The sequence below is a fragment of the Sander vitreus genome, chromosome 21, assembly GCF_031162955.1.
Source record: "Sander vitreus isolate 19-12246 chromosome 21, sanVit1, whole genome shotgun sequence".
Lineage (NCBI taxonomy): Eukaryota > Metazoa > Chordata > Actinopteri > Perciformes > Percidae > Sander > Sander vitreus.
In genome coordinates, this window is record NC_135875.1 from 3,407,010 (window position 1) to 3,416,289 (window position 9,280).

The 9,280-nt window shown below is 40.8% G+C and overlaps 1 pseudogene across 1 annotated transcript; it reads left to right on the forward strand.

Annotated features, from left to right (window-relative positions):
• The first annotated feature begins 891 nt into the window (after nucleotides 1–891).
• LOC144536568 (UDP-glucuronosyltransferase 1-2 pseudogene) lies at nucleotides 892–8,549 on the forward strand (annotated as a pseudogene). The gene is made up of 2 exons (XR_013503758.1): nucleotides 892–1,020; nucleotides 3,871–8,549. The product of XR_013503758.1 is annotated as a UDP-glucuronosyltransferase 1-2 pseudogene (transcript).
• The last annotated feature ends 731 nt before the right edge of the window (nucleotides 8,550–9,280 follow it).

Below are 9,280 nucleotides of genomic sequence, written 5' to 3' on the forward strand. Positions count from 1 at the left end.
AACCAAACAGTTGTGTGTTTAATGGTCGAATCATTTCAGCTGGACTTGTAGGCCGTTATATTGTTGGCTAGTTTCATTTATAATCAAACATCAGATTTTATAAACTACATGTGTTTTGTGTGCAGAAATCTTAATGTGTAAAGTAACTAAAGCTGTCAGATGAATGTAGTGGAGTAAAAAGTACAATATGTCTATCTGAAATGTAGCGGAGTAGAAGTAGAAAGTGGCATGAAAGGAACTCAAGTAAAGTAAAGTACCTCAACATTTGTACTTAAGTACAGCACATAGCGATTATTTTCATTTTTGATTGATCCGCTGATTCTTTTCCGGATTAATCATTATTTTCTGATATTTTATTGACAAACATTGAGGCCTTTTCTAATCGCTTGTCCGACCAATGGTCAAAGACTCAAAAATATTCTGTTTAATATATTTAATAAATGTGGCAGACATTTGCCATTTACAGAATAGAAGAGAATGCACGTGCAAAAACTGCTTTTTCTTAAGCAGAATAGATACGATTAACTCGAATCTGATTGGATTTGCATGTGTCTCATGTGGATAACCTTAGTTATAACAACTTTTTAAGCTGCTAATAAGTCACTGGGCCAGAAATACCAAACACATTATTCTTCAATGGACTGAACATATCAGGGGAAAAACATACAAAGTACTCAAGTGTATTGGAATTTCCCTTTCATTGACAAAACATTTTTCTTGTAATTTCTTCTGTAATTGTTTGCAGGATGACCTCGTTCATTCTGCAGGCCACAAAAACACTGTGTGCAACACAGAGAAAGAGGATTGGCTCTGTGGGAAAACGTTGCCTCGCCTCCCCTTTCCAAATACATACATGCATACTAAAGTCCATTTGTTGCACCCCCTTCCCCCAACATCCTCTCTTATACGACACAATAATCGTGTTTGGAGTTTGACTTCTCTTCCATACAGACGCTGGGCTTTCACTTCTCCAGAGCAGGCTCAAAGTGCATTTTTCTGCTTTTTTTTTATAGATTTAAGGTAGGTTATAACACTTCCTTTTTTTCCTACAATACATTAGCAACTCAGTTAAATGCCTACACAGCATTACTGAAAAGAAGAGACTCTCTAACTTGTGCAGGACTCAAAGAATGTGGCTGATCTGTAGGCGACAGTGTTACATTCCTCTTTTAACTTTCTCAACAACAGACATGCAGAAAGGAAATTGGATACTTGAGGGTATGTTTCTTATGCGTGCAAAGTTTATATAGCCTGTTAGCAAGTTTCTGCTTAATGCAGATGATGAGATTAGAAACCATACCAACAGCAGGCATTAGTCAGCCGTATGCATTCCTCTGGATTTTGAACTATTAAAGCAACATTTCAGGGTTAATCTTTATAGACGGCACTGTGGCGCACATGGTAATTTTCCTCTGGTTGTCTCTGTAAACCCTATAGCCACAGGTCTAACATCTAGAAAATGGGATTTGGAAGTGCAACAAAATAATTTGCTGGCAGCATGACATAGTAATTTATATTTGAAGTGATGTGTTTTCCAAGTATTGAAAAGTTCAAACAAAAATGTAATGCATTTCGTCACTTTTTATTTCATTGCGGAAAATGGTTCATCAGTGACAACTTTCCCTCATGTTTTTGTTGTTTTTTAAGATTGTCAGAGGGAGCACTTTTTTTTTTTAAAGATTACTTTTTGGGGCTTTTCCCTTTATTGTAGTGACAGTGGATAGATGTGAAAGGGGAGAGAGAGATGGGGGATGACACGCAGCAAAGGGCAGCAGGTCGGATTCGAACCCGGGCCGCTGCAGGACTCAGCCTACATGGGGCGAACGCTCTTACTGGCCCAGAGGGTGCAAATTTTTTTTAACCTTTATTTATTCAGGGAAGGTTCACTGAGATGCAGCCTCTCCTTTGCAGGAATTCCCTGATCACATTCACACAGTTCCACATTCATACCTGGACGCTGCTCAGTACAACCACAGTCTGATCTGTTGCCACTGAGCAGCTCCACTGGAGCGGTTGGAAGTTAAGGGCCTTGCTCAAGGGCACCTCAGTGGTGGTAATGAGGGAGGGACAATCGCTGCTCTTTCCCGAAACAGATTTTATCCTGTTGGTCTGGGGATTGAACCGACGACCTCCCGGTCACAAGCTCGCGTCTCTAACCTTTAACCACTGCCCCAATATACAGGTGCTGGTCATATAATTAGAATATCATGAAAAGTTGATTTATTTCAGTAATTCCATTCAAAAAGTGAAACTTGTATAATGTATACATTCATTCCACACAGACTGATATATTTCAAGTGTTTATTTCTTTTACTTTTGATGATTAGAACTGACAACTAATGAAAACCCCAAATTCAGTATCTCAGAAAATTAGAATATTGTGACAAGGTTCAATATTGAAGACACCTGGTGCCACACTCTTATCAGCTAATTAACTCAAAACGCCTGCAAAGGCCTTTAAATGGTCTCTCAGTCTAGTTCTGTAGGCTACACAATCATGGGGAAGACTGCTGACTTGACAGCTGTCCAAAAGACGACCATTGACACCTTGCACAAGGAGGGCAAGACACAAAAGGTCATTGCTAAAGAGGCTGGCTGTTCACAGAGCTCTGTGTCCAAGCACATTAATAGAGAGGCGAGGGAAGGAAAAGATGTGGTAGAAAAAAAGTGTACAAGCAATAGGGATAACTGCACCGGAGAGGATTGTGAAACAAAACCCATTAAAAAATGTGGGGGAGATTCACAAAGAGTGGACTGCAGCTGGAGTCAGTGCTTCAAGAACCACCACGCACAGACGTATGCAAGACATGGGTTTCAGCTGTCGCATTCCTTGTGTCAAGCCACTCCTGAACAAGACACAGCGCCAGAAGCGCCTCGCCTGGGCTAAAGACCAAAAGGACTGGACTGCTGCTGAGTGGTCCAAAGTTATGTTCTCTGATGAAAGTATATTTTGCATTTCCTTTGGAAATCAAGGTCCCAGAGTCTGGAGGAAGAGAGGAGAGGCACAGAATCCACGTTGCTTGAAGTCCAGTGTGAAGTTTCCACAGTCAGTGATGGTTTGGGGTGCCATGTCATCTGCTGGTGTTGGTCCACTGTGTTTTCTGAGGTCCAAGGTCAATGAAGCCGTCTACCAGGAAGTTTTAGAGCACTTCATGCTTCCTGCTGCTGACCAACTTTATGGAGATGCAGATTTCATTTTCCAGCAGGACTTGGCACCTGCATACAGTGCCAAAGCTACCAGTACCTGGTTTAAGGACCACGGTATCCCTGTTCTTAATTGGCCAGCAAACTCGCCTGACCTTAACCCTATAGAAAATCTATGGGGTATTGTGAAGAGGAAGATGCGATGCGCCAGACCCAGCAATGCAGAAGAGCTGAAGGCCACTATCAGAGCAACCTGGGCTCTCATAACATCTGAGCAGTGCCACAGACTGATCGACTCCATGCCACGCCGCATTGCTGCAGTAATTCAGGCAAAAGGAGCCCCAACTAAGTATTGAGTGCTGTACATGCTCATACTTTTCATGTTCATACTTTTCAGTTGGCCAACATTTCTAAAAATCCTTTTTTGTATTGGTCTTAAGTAATATTCTAATTTTCGGAGATACTGAATTTGGGATTTTCATTAGTTGTCAGTTATAATCATCACAATTAAAAGAAATGAACATTTGAAATATATCACTCTGTGTGTGATGAATGAATATAATATACAAATTTCACTTTTTGGATGGAATTACTGAAATAAATCAACTTTTTCATGATATTCTAATTATATGACCAGCACCTGTAGATAATTAAAGCTTGATATAAAGACTCATCACAAATTTGCGATTAGTCACATTAAACTTGTATGTTTGTTGTTTCCCTCAGGGTTAAGCCATGGGGAGCCTCCCAGGTGTTTCCCTCCTGCTTTTGGTGGCGAGCGTTTCCCTCCTGTCGAGCCCCGGTGTCGACGCTGGAAAGATCCTGGTGTTCCCGTTGGATGGTAGCCACTGGATCAACATGAACCTGCTGATCCAGAGCCTCCACGCCAGGGGCCATGAGGTCACTGTGGTCCGCACAGCCACTAGCTGGTACATCAAAGAAAGCGCACCAAACTACCGCTCCATCACTGTCACCTTACCGGAAGCCATGAGCATAGAGGAGGAGGACTTCTTTTTAACCTTCTTGGCCAAGATGCTGGAGATTCAGAAAGAAGGGGCGTCTCTTTTTGGCTTTGTGAAGTTCTACTGGGAAATGCTTCCTTCGCTGTCAATTATTCACCAACAAGCTAGCCTGTTGGGGGTAAAAATATTAGAGAACAAGACTCTAATGCAGAGTCTTCGTGACACTCAGTTTGACATGGTTCTTCTGGACCCGGGGTTGCCTGTAGGGGTTCTGGTGGCTCACGAACTTAAGCTGCCAACTGTTTTTAATGTGAGATGGATCACCAGTGGAGAAGGCCATTTTGTGGTGGCTCCATCCCCACCATCCTACGTTCCAACTTCAGGAAACGCTGTGTCGGATAAGATGAACTTTGGGCAACGGGTCAAGAACACGCTACATTATTTTTTCAACACAATCATTGACAGGTTTTTTGTATGCCCTTACTATGATCGACTGGTTGAAAAGTACTTTGGTCCAGATGTGAACTTCTATCACCTTTTGCAGGGAGCAGACATCTGGCTCATGAGGGTGGACTTTGTCTTTGAATTCCCTAGACCCACCATGCCAAACATCGTCTACATCGGTGGGTTTCAGTGTAAGCCTTCTGAGCCTTTATCATCGGAACTGGAGGAGTTTGTTCAAAGTTCAGGAGAGCACGGAGTCATCCTGATGTCTCTTGGCACACTCGTCAAAGGCCTACCTGTAGAAATTACTTCTGAAATCGCCATGGCCTTTGCCCACCTTCCTCAAAAAGTCATATGGAGGCATGTCGGGGAGCGGCCCAACAATTTGGGCAACAACACCCTCCTGGTGAAATGGATGCCCCAAAACGACCTCTTGGGTCACCCAAAGATTAAAGCCTTCGTGGCTCATGGTGGCACCAACGGGATCTACGAGTCCATCTTCCACGGAGTGCCGATAGTAGGCATCCCCCTTATGTTTGACCAGTTTGAGAACTGTTTGAGATTGGAGGCGCAAGGAGCCGCTAAGGTGATAGATGTGACCAAAGTCACTCGTCAGAACTTCCTGGAAGCGTTACAAGAAGTTATCCACAATCCCTCCTACAGAAACAACATGAAGCGACTCTCTTCTCTCCACCTGGATAAACCGATGCATCCTCTGGAAACGGCCATTTTCTGGATTGAGTTTGTTATAAGGCACAAAGGAGCTGCACATTTACGCACTGAGTCTTATAAGATGTCCTGGTACGCTTATTATTCTGTGGATGTTGTATGTTTTTTGATAGCAATCTTGTTGATGCTGACAGCCATTGTAGTTGGATCAATACGATTCCTTTGCCTTCGATTGTGCAGGAGAAGAAAAACCAAGAAGGAGTAGTAACTGACTCACCTCAGATTAGTGCACATTTAAATGAACAAGTGATCTTAAAGGATAGGGCTGGCGTTATTCTATACTCTTAGCTAGGGATGTAATGATACACTCAACTCACGATTTGATACCATTCATGATTTTAATCCAATCCAATCCAACTTTATTTGTAAAGCACATTTAAAACAACCAGGTTGACCAAAGTGCTGGACATTGACATGATTATAAACACGCAAGTAACAAAACAAACATTTAAAACAAGTAACAAACTGGAAAATGAAAATGCAGAACACAACTCTCAAGCAGGTTTGAAGGCCAATGAATAAAAGTGAGTTTTAAGTCATGATTTAAAAATGTGAAGGCTGGGGGCCAATCTGACATGCAGAGGCATTTCATTCCACAGCCTTGGGGCCACGACTGAGAACGCTCAATCTCCCCTATTTTTGAGCCGTGTTCTAGGGACAACAAGGAGTAGCTGGTCAGCAGACCTTAACGACCTCAGAGGCGCGTGCGGCTTTAATAGTTCAACGATATACGCTGGGCCTTGACCATAATGAGATTTAAAAACAAACAACAGAATCTTAAAATGTATTCTAAAGCAAACCGGTAACCAGTGAAGGGAGGCAAGAACAGGAGTAATGTGATCTCGTTTCCGAGTTCCGGTAAGGAGCCGAGCGGCAGCATTTTGAACCATTTGTAATCTAGAGAGGGAGGCCTGGTTAATACCTACATATAAAGCATTACAGTAATCCAGGCGAGTTGTAATAAAAGCATGTATAACCCTCTCAAAATCAGTGAAAGATAAAAATGGCTTCAGTTTGGTAAGCAGCCTGAGTTGAAAGAAACTAGCTTTTAGAACAGAATTGATCTAGTTGAAACTCACTGTCCATTTTAACACCAAGGTTAGTTACCATGGACTTGACATAGGGTGTCAGAGGACCCAAGTCCAGTTGGGAGGCACCAAGAGCACTATTGGGTCTAAATATCATGACTTCGGTTTTACTTTCATTAAAATGTAAAAAGTTTAAGGCCATCCAGGCTTTTATGTCAGAAAAACAATCGAGCAGTCTTTTTAGGGAATTATCACCCTTACTTTTTATAGGTAAGTAGATCTGTGAGTCATCTGCATAGAAATGGAAGCTGATGTTAGGCTTCTTTAAGATGGAACCAAGGGGAAGCAAATACAGGGAGAAGAGAATCAGCACCAAAATAGAACCCTGAGGAACTCCACATGTCAGCGGTGCTGCGGGTGAAGTAGAGCCACCAAAGCTAACTTTGAACACTCTCTCTGATAAAAATGATCTAAACCATTCGAGTGCCGTGCCTTTAATCCCCACACTGTGCTCAAGACGAGAGATGAGAACACTGTGGTCAACAGTGTCGAATGCTGCTGTGAGGTCTAAAAGCATAAGTATTGCAGAATCTCCAGAGTCTGTTGAGATTAAAAGATCATTCAAAACTTTTATAAGAGCAGACTCTGTGCTATGAAATGCTTTAAAGCCAGACTGGAACACCTCAAGGATATCATGCAGATCTAAAAAAGATTGTAGCTGCACGACAACTGCCTTTTCTAAAATTTTGGACATAAAAGGAAGTTTAGAGATCGGACGATAGTTTTCAAGAACTAAGGTGTCCAGATTTGGCTTTTAAAACAGGCAGGTCATGTTACGATTTTCTCAGGATTTCTTTAACAGAATGAGCTGCAGACAAATGACTGAAAGATATTACTTTATTTATCAGTCAAACAAGTGAAATTTAAAGTAGATTACACCCTAGGCTTTTAAAAAAAATTGCATTGCGATTAATTTTTGATGTCATTGTTCACGATATGGTTGTAATTTTTACACATCTATACTGATACTCAACCGACTCATGATGCATCGTCACACCCCTACTATTAGCCAGAGCTGTTGCTCTAGGGAGGACAATGTCGGTCTGTCGGTCCACCACTTTGTCCAGATGGAAAATACTCAACAACTATTGAATGGGTTGCCATAAACATTTTGTTAAGACAATCGTGTTTTGGTAATCCATGAGATTTTTGGTTTTGAGTGAAATGTCTTGATAACTTTTTGATGCATTGCCATTTTTATTTGGTACAAATATTTATGGTGCCCAGAGGATGTTTCCTAATAATTGTGGCGATCCTTTGACTTTTCATTAAGCATCACCTTGAGATTTGGTGTCATTTGTGGTTTTGATGAAATGTCTCAACAACTATATGTTGGATTGTCATGAAATGTTGTCCAGACGTTTATGATCCCACCAGGATGAATTGCAAAAACTTTGATGAACTTTGGTGATGTCTTTATCTTCATCTCTTATCTTAATATCTTAATTAGCAACCTATACTTTGGTTAATGATCAAATACCTACAAAACTAATGACATTCCCATCAGCCTCGGCTGTAATTTGTGTTTATTGCAAACAAAATGTTAACATGCTAAATTAAGATGGTGAACATGGTAAACATTACTTGTTTAACATCAGCATGTTAGCATTGTGATTGTAAACATGTAGAATTGTATCTTGTACACATTGTATTTGACAAATGAGATTGATTGATTGATGTTAGCATGCCGACGTTAAATGAACTAGTCATCAAAGACACACACTCAAAGAATTCAAATGTAACTAAGCTCAAGATACAGTACTTGATTTTCCTCTGGGATATATGTGTAAACGTTTTGGAGCTTCTCACCATCAAATCTTAAAAGTACAGCATGCGAAACAACCAAAACATCTGTACGTGTTTTTACTATTGTATACATCAACTGCAGAAAAGTAGGTGGATACGTTGATTTCTTTTCAGCGGACAACTGTGCGCCTGTACATACTTCAACTCAGTAACAGTAAAACAGTGACACTATTAGTTGTTTATTCATTTTCTTACTCATAGCAAGCAGATCCGAGATATAATAAGATGTAGAAAATGCACTTAAGTGCCTTATTTCATGTGTGTTTGTTTTTATAAGGATCAACATTTCTTAATGAATGCTGCAACTTTGTGTTGTGTTTTATCACTTATCACTTATACCTATTGAAATGTATACAGAATAAAATAAAAAAGTAGGAAAATATATTTGGCAGATACTGTTTTTATTTCTTTCAAAAGAGCAATGAAAAATTGTACTCTTAAGACAAAATACTGTATAATTTTGAAAAAAAACATGTACACTACCACCACTCAGATTTGAATACATAGCAAGTCACAGAGCAACGCATTCGTGAACGGGTTCGTATGATATCATACGAAAACTTTGGCACAACAATTCGTATAATATCCTACAAAATGAAGGTGACTATTAGCCGGTCACATGACGATGATGAAATTTAGCAGAGAAAAGGTGACTGTGAGCCGGGTACAGAGCACTGCGGGGTTACGGTCCTTTCAGCGGATGTTGCAGTTGAGTTCAGCCGACAAAAGTGAGTGCATGGGTGACAACAGTAGTTAAGATTAGAAAAAAGATTGTGGTTTGGGTTAAAACACCAGTCCCCTTAAGTAGGATTGGGCAACGAGAACCGGTTCCAACATGTTTTGGTTTCCGTAGTGGCCACCGTACAGTACTTCCAGGCGCTTGTTGTGTTGAAGCCATGGAGCACAGTAAGCAGTGGGGCTTTATTTTACGTTGAAAAAGCTTGGTAAAACTTAATGTAAACCATTTTATCTGTGAAATTAGCATGTGACCCACTTCAACTCCACCCTTCAAAGATTCAGAATTGAGAATCGCCAAGAACCGGGTGCAAAAGGAAGAATCGGAATTGGAATTTGAATTGTTAAAATCAAAACAATGCCCAAACCTAC